We start from the raw sequence: 15,735 nt of genomic DNA on the forward strand, positions 1-15,735 counted from the left end.
AAGGAGGAGGAGTCCTCCTCGAATTCGGTTTAGTGGAGGAGGACTCTCCTTCCTAGTGGGCTCCTTCCCCTTTTGCACTTCAGCCGAATAGGCCTATTGGGTTGGCAGCCCAGCCCACTAAGGGATGGTGCGCCACCCTTAGGCCTATTTGGTCCCCTTCTCGGTGGGTGGCCCCTCTAGGTAGAACCCCGGAATCCATTCGTCACTCCCGGTACTTTACCGGTAATGCCCGAAATCTTTCTGGAAGCCAAATACACCCTTCATATGTATCAAACTTCGTCTCCGGATCATCCTGGAACTCCTCGAGACGTCCAGGATCTCTTCTGGGACTCGAACAACATTCGGTCACCAACATACATAATTCAACTATACCTAAACGTCACAAAACCATAAGTGTGCAGACCGTATGGGTTCGAGAACTATGCAGACATGACCGAGACACTCTCCGATCAATAACCAATAGAGGGACCTGGATGTCCATATTGGCTCCAACATATTCTACGAAGATCTTTATCGATTGAACCTCTATGTCAAGGATTCAGTTAATCCCGTATAACATTCCCTTTGTCCTTCGGTATGTTACTTGCCCGAGATTCGATCGTCGGTATTTCTATACCTATTTGAATCTCATTACCAGAAAGTCTCTTTACTCGTTCCGTAATACAAAATCCCATGGCTAACTCTTTAGTCACATTTCTTGCAAGGCTTGTTGTGATGTTATATTACCAAGTGGGCCCCGAGATACCTCTCCGACATACAGAGTGACAAATCCTAGTCTTGATCTATGCTAACTCAATGGACACCTTCGGAGATACCTGTAGAGCACCTTTATAGTCACTCAGTAACGTTGCCACATTTCATACACACAAGGTATTCCTCCGGTGTCAGTGAATTACATGATCTCATGGCATAGGAATATATACCTGACATGCAGAAAAACAGTAGCAATAAAACGAAACAATGACACGCTACGTTCATAATTTGGGTCTTGTCCATCATATCATTCTCCTAATGATGTGATTTCGTTATCTAGTAACATCCCTTGTCTATGGCCAGGAACCTTGACCATCTTTGATCAACGAGCTAGTCTTCTAGAGGCTTACTAGGGACAGTGTGTTGTCTATGCATCCACACATGTATCTGAGTTTCCATTCAATACAATTCTAGCATGGATAATAAACGACTATCTTGAACAAGGAAATATAATAATAACAATTTTCTTATTGCCTCTTGGGCATATTTCCAACACAACATGCTTAAGAACTTAAAGGTAAGTATATGCGTCGTATCCTTTGTCAAGATTATCTCTTGCTTCTTGCACATATTGTATTGCAAGAGTGAATCTTGAGCATGGAGATACTTATTTCACATATAGTTGATGCATATAGGCAAGATACACATGACTTATCATATCCTTCCTACTATGTGTGTGTCCATGCATTCCAAAGCAAATATCCCTTAAAAGGGATTACACACATTTAGGGGGGGCATATCTTAGTCATGTGCCACTCAAAGTCTTCACATATCTCTGCATATCTTAATTTGAAGTTTTGTTTGTATGTTGTCATCGATTACCAAAAACGGGGAGATTGAAAGCACATATGCTCCATTGGTGGTTTTGATAATTCATGACAACATACATTGTTTCTTGGACTAATAGTTTTACCTAGTTTGTTTCAGATATAGTCCACACAGAGGATTGGCTAAGGATTATGAGGAGAATCCCTGAGGAAAGAAGAAGAAGAAAAGGAATAGGATTGGCAAAGCTTAAAGACTACATTTTACATTTTGTGAGAAATCACATTTGAGTTCATTTGAAAGGCAATACTATTAGAAGGTGATAAGGTATCTATGATGATCTGGTTGCACAAGTGCTTAGAGTTAGTCACCAAAAATACTCATCCATTCTCCCACAAAATATTATGTCCAAACCACAAACATCAATATCGGTGCCACCAACAATTTCCATTCGGCCCCACAAAGTTTACCCTCGACAGATCCAAAGCTAAACCAAATCCATCTCAGTACTACCAAGTCCATTCTCGATGCAACCAAAAATGGGTCGCAACCTCACTGATGTATATCTATTATAATCAGAATTTTCAGTTTAGTAGATCGGTGCCATCGAGTTTTCCATGTGCCTAGGTAATCTAAAATCGTACCATCCGAGATTTCTATAACGGTCTCACCCAAAAGGCCAAAGTTGCCACATTTTGCACTAGTCGGTGCAACCAAGATTTCTCTTTGGTTTCATTTAGTTGGGCAATAATATTGTAACGACTGGATTTCTAGAGATGCCTTTATATACCCTTACACCACATCTCACTCGTAGAGAAGCGCTCAGAACATATAAACAACTGGCCCATCCATTTTCTGAGAGAGAGCCACCTACTCATGTGTTGAGATCAAGATATTCCACTCCAGCCATATGAATCTTGATTTCTAGCGTCCCCAAGTTGTTTTCCACCCAATCAATCTCTTCTATCCGGACCAAATTTGTGAGAGATTGATTGAGTGTTGAAGAGACTATCTTTTGAAGCACAAGAGTAAGGAGTTCGTCATACTTACCACATATATTACCTTTTGGAGGGTGGTGCCTCCTAGATTGGTTAGGTGTCGTGTGGGAGCTTCCTACTTCGTGTTGTGGAGTCGAATCAATTAGTTTGTAAGGGCAAAGAGATCGCCTACTTTGTGAAGATATACTCCGAGTAAGGCTAGTCCTTCGTGGACGTAGGCCATGATGGAATAGACAAGGTTGCTTCTTCATGGACCCCTTGCGGATGGAGCCCTCGTGGACTCTCATGACCGTTACCCTCATGGGTTTAAGTCCCCCTTAATGCGGAAGTACGATAGCACCACCTATTGGAACCACGGGAAAAATCTCCGATTCTTCAATTGCGTTTGGTCTTCCTATATCTATACTCCTTACTTTTATGTGCATGTCTTTAGTTTCTATTACTATACTCTTAGACTTGCATTTGTAGGATGTGCTAGACTTGCTATTATTGCTAAAACTTTCCCTCAACTAAAATTAGAAAAATGATAGGTTTTAATTTGTTAAGTAGTTTATTCACCCCTCTAGATGTCCCTTGTAGTGATCCCGCACTAGGGTCGTTCCTTTGATAAGGTACCTACATCGACAACCTCTCCAGCGCCAAGCAAGGACGGCGCAGGCCAGTATACCCCTCGCCATGGTGTACCAACTTGTGCATCGACCCAAGCAGGGGCCCTCTAAGCTTGTGCACAGCGCCCTGGGCGGTCTATTTGCGCAGAGCCTGTGCTGCAAGGGACGTATTTCCCCTAGGAGAGCATGGTGTGGCAAGGCCGACATACATCTCCCTCCACTACCTCACGCGGAGGTTAGCAGAACAACTCAAGTACTACGACCACCATTTTCGCCAGCTATACAGCATGATTGGTGACATCTCTAACGTAGTCGTTTGTACGACGTTCTTGCTCACCGTCCATAGCACCGGGGTGCGTGATGTGCTTGCCGCCCAATGGGTACACACTATCGCTAATATCTATCGTGTCGCCTACCATTGTGTCCGGACGTAGGAGGCGGGTGTTATCGTGGGAACCGACATGATTGGGTTTCTCGGACCCATCCTCTCGGATGAGACCATGGATCGTGCATTCGATTACTCCAGGCCTACTTGTCCGGCTCAACCTTTCTCTCCCCACATAGTGGTCAGGCCCAGGCCCACAGTGGTGCCACATGTGCAGCCCGCACAGGGCCCACGATATTTGGGGGGCCCCAAAATATATATATGCATATAGATATAGTTGTATAAAAAGGAAAATCGGCTGGACGTGGGCGTCGTGCCTCGATCGATCGATCTGGGCATCTGGCCACCGCGCCGTGGGCTCCTCGAGCGAGTTGGCCAGCTGGGCGCCTGCCGCCTGGGCCAGTGGGCCTTCATTACGGTAGCCTCGAGCGACCGGGGGCCTGGCCTCAGCCTGTGTCAGCTACAGCGCTACGATCGATCGAGGCACGACGCCCACGACGGCGTGATCCAGCGATCGCTCGCCGCCTCGCCCCTGTCGCTCGCCAAACAGCGCTACGATCTGTAGTTTGTAGACGCAGGCCCTGTGTAGACGACTAGACGTGATCGCACTATCGCGGCTTCGGTAAGAAAAGAATATCTCGTCGTCAGGTGCTCGTCGGCTTCATCGTTTGCATCATCACTGATCAGTTCATCTGTTCATCAGATCGATCCCGCGATCCGATTCACACCGTCGCCGAGACTCGTCGTCTCGTCGGATCGATCCCACTTCATCCGTGCAGGACGAAAAACTAGGCGAGTTAGACAGTTCGTCTAAGTGCCATCATGCTACTGTATAACTTTAATTTCATTGTATTCATCTTTTTAATATTGTATTTCAATAATATAGATTTGAGTCATCATGAGGAAACATCAGTCTGGTGCCTATAAGCGCAAGAAAAAAAGTAGAAGAAAAAAATTTAATTAATAAATCTTATAAAGGCGGCATGGACAAATTTGTTAGAAAAAACCCACCGCAAGTGTCATCCGGTAATCAGTTTGTTGATCCTTCTACCCTTGCACTTGCAATTGTTCCTTACAATTATGATAGAGATGGTCACACAGAGACAGATAATATGGAGGTAGAGGAAGATCATATTGATGTTAACTTGAATAGTTCACCTCATGAGGATGTTGATGATTCTTTTAAGTCTGATATATTTGATCCAAGAAACTGCAATTCTCTTGATTCTAAACAGATTGATATCTTAGCACAAAAGGGTCCAAAAAGAGACAATTCAATTAAGAAAGGTCATAAAGATAGATATCGTAAAATCTTTACCGCAATATTCTATACTAGATTTCTATCAAATGGAGAGTGTTGTGATAGAGACTGGCTTGTCTATTCTAAACAACTTGATAGAGTCTTTTGCTTTGCTTGTAAGTTATTTAGAAAAAGTCATCAGAAAGGTCAATTGGCAAATGAGGGCTGTAATGATTGGTCACATATGACCAATAGACTAAAAGACCATGAGACAAGTGGGGATCATGTTTTGAGTATGACTAATTGGTATGAGTTGCGCAGTAGATTGGAAAAACATCAAACTATTGATAAAATAGCTCAACGACAACTTGAGAAAGAGAAGGACCATTGGAGAAACGTATTATTCAGAATTGTTTGCATTGTGAAATTTCTTGCCAAGCATAATCTAGCATTCCGTGGTACTAATGGAAGTTGTATGAAGATAGCAATGGTAATTTCTTGGGTTTGGTAGAGATGTTGGCTGAATTTGACCCCATTATTCAGGAGCATGTTCGTCGTATTACAAATGAAGAAACTCATGCTCATTATCTTGATCATAAGATTCAGAATGAATTGCCACACTTGCTTGCTTCTTGTATTAGGTCTGAAATTATCAAGAAAATAAAGAGTGCAAAGTATTTCTCTGTCATACTTGATTGTACTTCTGATGCAAGTCACCAAGAGCAAATGTCTTTAATTATAAGATATGTGGATTCATCTTCAAGTCAAGTTTGCATAGAAGAGTCTTTTCTAGGATTTCTTGATGTAAATGATACAATTGGTCAAGGACTTTTTGAGGTGCTACAGAATGAGCTAAAACTTCTTGATCTTGATATAAATGATGTGCGAGGACAAGGCTATGATAATGGATCAAATATGAAAGGAAAGCATCAAGGGGTACAAAGAAAACTTTTGGATGTAAATCCTAGAGCTTTGTATTCTGCTTGTGGTTGTCATAGCCTTAATTTAACACTTTGTGATATGGCAAAGACTTGTGGTAGAGCAAAAGACTTTTTTGGGATCATCCAACACATCTATACAATTTTTGCAAATTCTACTAAGAAATGGCATATTTTGAAAGAAAACATATCAGGATTGACTCTCAAGTCTGTGTCAGCTACGCGTTGGGAGAGTCGTGTTGAAAGTGTTAAACCAATTAGATTTCAATGTTCAGACATTCGCGAGGCTCTACTTCAGGTAACCAATATGTTCATATTGATAATGTTGTAATTCATTCAGACTTCGATTAGTCCAACCATAACATTAATGAACTTTATTTTAATTTCAGGTATCTGAAACTGATAGTAATCCAAAGGCAAGCAGTGAGGCTCTAGGTTTGGCAAACAATGAACTTGGAGAGTATGAATTTAACGTGGCAATACTCATTTGGTATGAGGTATTGTCTGCTGTTAATTTAGTAAGCAAGAACTTGCAAACAAAGGATATGCTTATTGACGTTGCAATTGAGAAAGTGAAAGGGCTTGTTTCTTTCTTTGAGGGGTACACAGAAACTGGTTTTTTAGAAGCATTGCAGATAGCCAAAGAAATTGCACTTGAGATGAATATTGATGCAACATTTCGTAAAAGAAGAGAAATTAAAAGAAAGAAACAGTTTGATGAGAACCCAGACGACACAAATATTGCCACACAGTGTGCACAAGAATCATTTAGAGTCCACTATTTCATACGTGTTGTTGATCAAGCAATTTCCTCACTCACAAGGATATTTGAGCAATATGAAGGTTATCAGAAAATATTTGGTTTCTTATTTACCTCTCAAACATTGCGTTCATTGGATAAGGATAGTTTGAAATCTTCTTGTGTTAATCTTGAGGCTTCCCTTATGAAGGATGAACAATCTGATATTGATGCCAATGAACTATTTGTTGAGTTGAAGTTTCTTCAAAACTTTGTGCCAAAAGAAAAATATCGGACCTATTGAAATTCTGAATTTTTTAAAGCGACATGATTGTTTTCCCAATGCAAGTATTGCATATAGAGTTCTGTTGACCATTCATGTGACACTTGCATCGGCAGAAAGAAGTTTTTCTAAATTGAAACTATTGAAGTCCTATATGCGTACTACTATGACACAACAAAGACTCAATGATTTGGCCACAATAGCACTTGAGAGTGAAGTCTTGGAGAAGATTGATTACGAGGATATAATTGAATACTGCAAGAATGAGGATGTTCAAATAAACAGCAATCGGGAGTTGTATAGGTATGACTTTATTATATGTCCAATTTTTATGTAAGATATTATATTATATACATTATAAAAAAATTGTGAGACATATATACAATATAGTTGCTCGTTAGTTCATGTTTTTGTAACATAGGGCCCCATTTTTTTGTTTCGCACAGGGCCCTGGATTTTGTCGGCCCGGCGCTGATAGTGGTGTTAGAGCTTGTTCCTTCGGTAGACCTCGTCATGCCTGGGTCGTGCCACGATCCAGGAGCGAGCTTGTCCATCTTGGAAATCACCATCGACGGCGGTTCAGCCCACAACATCACCATCAATGCGGTCTTCCTTGTCACGTACTCCCTCCGTCCATGAATAAGTGTACGTTTAGCTTCAAAATTTGTCCATAAAAAAGTGTACATCTATCTTGTCAATGCACCATAGTAAAAAACAAATTTTTCTCTCTCATCACAAGGTAATCGAGACCAATAACATTTAACACATGGTATCCTTACTTTCTACATGCGCTTAGCTCATTGGGTATGGAGTAATTAAAGATGAGAGAGATGATAGCTTGCATCTTTCCAATGCGGTTTTTACTTCACTCTATAATCTGTCTTAAAATTTCTATATGCACAATTCACGGACGGAGGGAGTAGGCCCAGGGGCTGGCCGGATTTTTCGGGACTAACAAAGCCTACCGGATTGGGTAAAGAACCATCCCGAGAATCCGCAAGTTCCGGCACGCAAGGATCCCGCGATGAACTAGGCGCGAAGCTTCTCATCTATTTAAAGTAACTAAAAGCTAAGGGCCTGTTTGGTTCCAAATAAATCACCAACTTATAAGTTGAAAAGTGTAAAAAGCAACTTATTTTGCCAAACAGACCCAACTTATAAGTCATAAGTTGCTCCACCCCAACTTAAAACTTATAAGTCACCCACTTTTGCGTGGGTCCCACCACCTTTTCGGCTTTTATAATATAAAACAGGATGGGAAGGTGTGGTCAGGTGACTGATAAGTCAGATGACAACCAAACAGGCGTGACTTATAAGTCACTGGTTTTAAGTCACCTGACTTATTGAAACCAAACAGGCCCTAAGTATCTCAACTCCCTTGTATCTAGGGCCTACCCCGTTAACGAAGGACCGCCATGGGGTACCTGTGCTACCTCATTTTCACTTCCTTACCTCACCCCACGTTTGTTTCCCTACTCGGCCAAGTACACCCATAAAACCCACTCAAAACACCATGCATGGTAGCGAAGGAACATTTATCAGGATGCACCCCGTAGAAACTACCTTCCCCATACCATTGGGTGTTGCTCTTCTCCCTGTGTATCGGTCAAGCTAGGGTGAGAGCATGACCCCCGACAATCTAGCTTGTCGAGTCATTCTTCCCCAAAAGAGCTTTTGTCCTATGCGAGTCCCATTCATGAAACTAGGGCTCCCCTGAAAGTGTCACCCCGTGAACTACTCCTGGGAAGTTCTGTCACCAAAAGAAGCAAAAAATGCACACTGCACTTCGGACCCCCTCGAGCTTATACTCGTCGCATGTTCTTGTTGTTGGACACCGTCGCCCCAGCTACGTGGGATCACCCTGAACATACAAAAAGACTTTGGAGAAACGACATTTTATTCCCACACTTAGTTCAAACATGATGTAACATTCCGAGTGCATTCCCTTGTAATATTGCATGTATGACCTCCATGTTTGCCCTCATGTGTGTTGGGTTTAATGAAAAATTCTTCATGGCATTCCTCATTGCATCATGACATCATCACATAAATTATTTGTTGCGTCATAAGCTTGTTGTGCTTGTTATGGTGTGAGTGTATATGTGGAGTTTGTGTACTTGCAAGCAAGAGAATGTCTCAATTCTTTTAAACAAAACCATGCCTCAACTCTTTTAGTTCCAATGCTAGAATTGTGGAGTTATACTTTTTTACGGGGAATTGTGGAGTTATACTTGCCTTTTCACTTCAAGTAAAATGTTGCACTTCTTCCAAATAATCTGACAAACATTTTAAAATAGCCCTCAACAATGTTTTGTTATATTTACCTTTTGAAACTTTGCAGAAACATATTCCTATAGTAATAATATGTGAATAATGTATTTACTCTTAAAATGGCCACACCATTTTTAACAAATAATGCTGATTTTTATGAGTGCAAAACTATTTTCTCTTCCTCTCTAATTCCTTTAAACTCCCTCGCATTTTAATTCTTGTTGTTGTTTTATTTCCAAGAAAACCTTTTGTGTTTCAGGAGAGAGAGAGGCCCCGACCCACTTGGGTCGCTACCTTGCCTTGGCTCAGCAAGAGTTGCCGAGAGCCGAGCACCCGCAGCCCGTGGCCCAGCCCGCGCAAATGGCCACCTGCTCACGCTGCTGACGCCGTCGTCTTTCTCAGAGGCAGAGAGAGCGCGGGTGACGTGAGCTTCACGGACGTCGAGGCGAACGTCGTTCCCCGCTGCCCTATAAGTTCTCCCTCGACGTCCGAGCCTCCTTAGGGTTTCCCTCTCCAGATTGCCGCCGCCGCCAGGTGAGTCCGTCCCCTCACCCCAAGCGAACCCGAATGAGTCTGAGAGCAAGACGTTGTCGCCGACGTGCCCTCCAGCGAGCTCCTCGGAGGCATGCGTGTCTAGAAGCACCGTTAGGGACGTCTTCTTGCTTGACGTCCACTACTTCCCTGCGGGACTCAAAGGCACCGTCGCGATGTGGCATTCTTCCTCCTCGGCTGACGCTCATCGCCGGTCAAATTTCCCGTCATTCTTCGCCCTTGAGTCCGATCGACGACGCCAAGCCCCCCAACGTGAGCCTTCCCGTTTCCCCGCTACATTTTCACGTCTGATCGCTTGATGTAGCACCGTCATCTTGGAGCCCGAGGTCGCCACCGTTGGACCTCGCCGACAAGCACTCCGACCTTGTTTCGCATGCTTAAGTAGGCGCTCATTCTCGTCGTTGTCGTAGGACCCATTCCCGTAGTAAACTAACATATGTGCTGTCGTAGCTCACCGTAGTAGCTCGTCATCGCCGATTCTGTTCCTCATCGTGACCTACGCTCCTCTGTGTCTCCGATAGAGTTTGTAGTATGTGTGTGTGCGGGATCACACTGTGAATCTAGTGGTACCCTCTGCCATGCTAATAGGTCACCAGAGCCCCTCCGGCGCGAAATCACCGTCCTCTGCTCATTGCAGTGTAGCTGTGCGTTGGTTGTGTTAGTGTGACTGGCACATGGGCCCTACCCATCGTCGGGTTTATGTCAAAAGGGGCAAGCCACCCACCTTGGTCACATGACCACGCCAGCCTAGCTAGTTCGACCAAACCCAGCCAACCCACAGACCCAGGTTCGATCTACCCATGGGCAGACATGAATATTCCCCTTTTTCCATTTAGCCGACCGCTAGTACTGGGCCATGGGCCCACATGTCATCACTAGGGGCCCTGGTGTCTATGCCAGGTGGCCCCTTTCTTTTTATTTTGTTTTTTGTTATTTTATTTCTATATTTTCAGATATTTCATTTTAGGGTAATTTCCAGATTTGGATGTTTCCTATTCTATCATTGCCATTTATGGATATGCCTATTTAGGCATGTACTAGGATATAAGTGTCTATGTTAATTTCTGAATTGAATTTGTGTGAGTTTTATCTACAGTAACATATACTTATTATATATGAATTTGGGGTAGACAAATCCTAGGAATCCAGTGGTGCCACTAGTTTTGTCATTAGTGCAACTTTGTGAAAATGTGATTTTGTAATAGGATGTCATCTTGTGATTTTGAAATGATTTAATCCTTGCACCTATTTTAAAACTTGTCAGCATGAATGTGGTAGTGTTTTGAGGGTACTCGGCCCTGGTAATTCTCTTTGCCACGATAAGCTTTTGGATTTCTGGGTTTCTTGCTGTCAACATGCTAAGAAAATATTGTTGTTTCACTCAAATATTTCTAAGTGTTGAATCTGTTATTTTCTTCCCATGTTGTCTTGATGATTCCCATGAATTTGGTGTTCCTTTGTGGTTGGTCCAGTGCCATGAGTTATAGTGCTTGTTGCGCTCTGTCAAATGGTGTCACCACATTGTCATATTTGTTTTGCATCTTAGTTATTCTTCCTGTAAAATATGCTATGATGTTGTAAGTTGGTGTGAATTCTCCTTGTGAAATTTGACTAAGCCTCAGAGTCTGCTGTTATTTTCATGTCATACTTAGGGGATGCTACCATGTATTCTGTTCAGTTTCGGCTCATGCTTAGTGGGAGTGATTTGTGGTAGTTGTTGCCCTCTATAACCTTGTTAAATTTCATGCCATGCAATGTGTTGTGGAGTAGAGTTTTATTGCTATCAACATGCCATCGTGTTAACATCTGCAAGTGCAAAGTGAGATTTTCACCAAGTCCTAATATGTAATATTTCTTGTCGTGTTATGAGCTTGATTGGCATTGTTTCATGAACATATCCATATTGTTGTTAGCTAGAGGTTAATGAGCTATTTGATAGCTTCATATTCATGTCTTGGTTGAACTTGTTAAGTGGTTGTAGCTACTAGTTTTCACATGAACAAAGTGACATGTTGCTGTTGTGGACAGATTGGTTGTTGTATTGTTTTGTGCTTTGTGTGAGTTGTGCTTATTTATTTTGCATGTATTTTAGGTCTATTTCACCTAGAATTTTGTGCCCAATCCAGTGGAATACTTGGAATGTGAAATAATTTCCCATAGCCTATCTTAAATTATGGTTAATCATTGTTGCCTTCTGTATCTTGTTTTGTGAGTTCTGAGAGATTCGTAACTCGGATTGCGACGTTCCTTATATGCATTTGCACCATTTTCTCATGATGCATACATTTTTGACATGTGCATGCATGACCAAATAATTAATCTTGTGGTTCTGTCCAGAATGATTAAAACTAAATAAAGGCATGAGAGAGATGACTAATGTAGCATTGCCATGCTTCTTTCATACCATGCTCATGCACCATGTTGTTTGAAGCATTCTACCTTGATGTGTGTTCATTAGCTGTGTAGTTTATTTTGGGTAGCATCGCGTGCTAAGAACGAGTGCGAAGATCCCGTTGAGTACGTTCCTGAAGAGCAAGAGATGTACCCCTCAGAAGAAGTGCCAGGTAAGATGATTGCGACCTTGATATCGTTTCTAATTATGTTATGCTTAGTTGTCTCATTTACATCGTTATTTATCGCCACCTGCCACCTAAATTTCAATCCTCCAAACATTGCCATGAAAAACCTCTAACCCTCCACATCCTAGCAAAACATTGATTGGCTAAGTTAGTGCATGCTCAACCATCTTATAACATAGCTAGTTGCAGGTGAAGGCTAGTCCATGTGATAACATGGGCATTTTGATTATCATCTTATTACTGCTATTTAAAGTAATGAACCTATATACTTGGTAAAAGGCAAAAGGCTTGGCCTTTTGCTCGGTGTTTTGTTCCGCTTTTGCCACTCTAGTTTCGATTACCGGTGTTATGTTCCATAATTGAGCGCTCCTAACACGCTTGGGGTTGTTATGGGGACTCCCTTGATAAATCGTTTTGGTTTAAAACCCGTCTGGCAAGACCCAACTTTGGTACTCCATTCGCTAAACAATTTAACAAAATGCATAGGGAATAGCTACCCCGAGGATAATTTAATCAACCCCCGAGCCAGTGCTCCTCATGAGTGTTAGTCCGACCTAGGGGAGTGTGCGGGGCCAACCCAGTGCAACTTGGGAGATCTCTATCACGCCCTGTACAATAGCTTATCCGACATGTCCTGAGACTGCGATATGCGGCTCTTATCGGGGTCGTCGCCACGTCGGGTGGTCTTACTTGACTTGTTTTTACCTTCTCGATATATCTTATGCATCGGGATTCTAAGGAGATCACGGGTTTCTGTGGTCGCGTCTTCCTATGCAGCTTGTGGTATTTTGTGATGGACTAGTTGGAGCACCCATGTAGGGTTAAATCTTTCAGAAAGCCATGCCCATGGTTATGTGGCAACTTGGAAACTTTGTTTAACATCCTGATATAGAAAACTTGAAGTAAACTTAACTAAAGCATGCCAATTGTGTGTGTAATCGTTGTTGTCTCTTTCGTGCGCTCCTTCTCCGATCGGGGACATGGTGGGGTTATGACTAACGTGAGTAGTTGTTCAGGATCACTTCTTGATCATGCTAGCTCATGACCTTTATGCATGGACCACTCACCTTAAATTATGTTTCCGTAAGTGAGCTACCATACATGGTTAGTGCTGGTGCAACCTCAACACTTAACCTTGCCACACTCAATAACTTGATTAGTCCCGTTATTATGGTCACAAGATTGTTGAGTCCTCGTGGTTCACAGATTACTACAACACCATAGGTTCAGGTACCGCAGATCCACATACATTTTATGCCATGCAGCTTCAGTGGGAGTTCGATGAAGGCAGCGGGCGCATGTACATGACGTACCCTGATGATTAGAGGAACTTGGTCGTCTCCTAGGCTAGCGAGACAGAATCATTTCATTTTATCATTTGTTTTCGTCCGTAGATGGACCCTGTGTTCTGAATGATTGAAATAAATGTTGTGTGACTTGTAGCTTAATTTGTGGTGAGTGTGAGCCAATCCATATACTCATCTCTTCATACATGTATGTGCAATGATTTCTGTACTTGCGAAACGCTGAGATGCGCCTCTATCCATATTGGGTCTTCGCCCCCAAATACGGATAGTGTCGCATCTTCGATGTTACAACTTTGTAGAGCGATACGACCATAGGAGCCTTTGATTGATCAAATTTGGACGAGTCGAGTCTAGTGAAAAACTATTTTGAGTCTTAGTTATATCGAAGAGTAGGATTCTTTTTACTCCTCTTCCCTGCTCTCGTGAGGTTCACGACTTAGGAATTTTAATTCCACTCCTCCTCTCGCTCAAAAAAAAATTTGGATCGTGCGGGTATTTTGGAATCTATGTGATATCAATGTGACGGGGTTTTGACTTGTTGCCTCGTGTCTGACATGATTTCTTCTGGGAGTTGAGCTCCAGGGGATTCCCGAGCACATCATTATCTTCTAGATTTCTTGGTATCTTAGAATGCAGCCATCGAAACAAATATATACTTTGATTGGTGGCGAATAGGGGCATGAATTTTCCCTAGTACTAGTGGAGATAGCGTGGATGATCTACCGGGTTTGGTATCGTTATGTTTTCGAAGGTCTGTGGTAGATGAATTTGCGGATCTTCTCGGATGTGTGTTGAAAGTTCCAGGAAAGGTGTAGTTGATTACATTGAGTGGGTTCCCAGACCCACAACCTGATAGCATAACCAAGAATTTTTTCAGAAGTTCTGAGGTGGGAATTCCATTTAGTCGCCTAGGAAATTCTTTCATCGGATGTATGCTCGGATATACATTTGTTGTGAGCAATTCTTTCTTAAACATGGCAGTTACAAGTGGCTTTCGAATCATATGTTGTCAACGCTAATTTTGTGGAAGCATTGTTACTAATTCTAGTTCGAATGCAATTGCTAAGACTTTATGTTGCAATATTTCAATCCTTTGAATCAGCTTCATCTTTCATCAGTGGTCAAATGTTGTTGTCCGTCTCCATGATGGCTCCGGCAACTCGCCAGAACCAGGGTCGTGAGGAGAGCAGGCAGACCCTCCGCCAACCCTGCCACCTCCTCCAGAGGCGTGTCAAGATTTGATGGTTGCGACCAATGCAAACACTCAGATGCTGCTTTTAATCATGAAAGAAAGGAAACAGTGTCGGCAAGGGAATTTCAACAACCAGTAGTTGCGTCCCTCAATCAATTCCTAGAAATCATCCCAAGTCCTTCACCAGTTGTGACCAGCCGTTTGATGTGGATGATTGGCTACATGACATGAGTAAGCGGTTCGAGTGCAACAATGTAAGGTCCGAGGACTATGTTAGATTTGCTACTTTCCAGCTGAATGGTCACGCAGCAGGATGGTGGCAGAAGCTTAAGGATTCTAGAGGTGCCCGTTTGCTCAGTTGGGATAACTTTTGTCGTGATTTCACAGCTCATCATATTCTGACAAGCTTTGTTGAGGGCATGCGTGAGAAGTTTAGGTGTGAGAATCAACGAAGCTCGTCTGTTTATCAATATAACATCGAATTCCAGAACCTTGCCCGCTAAGCCAAGCAGGATGTTCCAGATGAGAAGAGCAAGATCTGTCAGTTCTGTGGTGGTCTCAAAGAAGATTTGTAGCTTTCTCTTGCCCTGCACGACCCACCTGAGTTTGATCAGTTCTATAACTTGGCTCTCAGGGCTGAGTCAGCTTTGCCGAGGGTTCAAAATTCAAGGAAGCGCTTCAGCGACTCCAATTCCTCTTCGTCCTCAGCTCAGATTTTTCCAAACTAGCAGAATCTCGGTTCCTCCGCTGCCTTGTCAGCCTTAGCAGTTCAAGCAGTCTGGTAGTCGTGGATCTTCCCACCCACTCAACCTAGGTCTCTAGTAGAAGTCTCAGCCGCCTAAGTCAGGAGCTCCTCCAGCTCACTTTCATCCGCTGTTAGAGGTGACTTGTCACAAGTGTGGTCGGAAGGGCCACTACTCCAATAAGTGTACCAACCAGCGGTGTCTTCCACCTCCTCCTCCAATCAGGCCCCCAGGCAATGCTCCCCCGACTTTCTCTCAGGCAATTCGCAAGACCACTTTCGGGACAAGCTTTGTCTCTTATGAGTACACAGTGATGTGTTTTGATCTTGCCAATGCTCCCCCGACTTTCTCTCGGGTGATGAATTATGTCATCTCTCCCTTC

At 42.9% G+C, this 15,735-nt stretch overlaps 1 pseudogene; it reads left to right on the plus strand.

The window, feature by feature from the left end:
- The first annotated feature begins 4,492 nt into the window (after window positions 1-4,492).
- On the plus strand, window positions 4,493-7,348 carry LOC123408646 (annotated as a pseudogene).
- Window positions 7,349-15,735: the final 8,387 nt, after the last annotated feature.

This window comes from Hordeum vulgare, chromosome 7H (genome assembly GCF_904849725.1).
Source record: "Hordeum vulgare subsp. vulgare chromosome 7H, MorexV3_pseudomolecules_assembly, whole genome shotgun sequence".
In the NCBI taxonomy this organism is placed as follows: Eukaryota; Viridiplantae; Streptophyta; class Magnoliopsida; order Poales; family Poaceae; genus Hordeum; species Hordeum vulgare.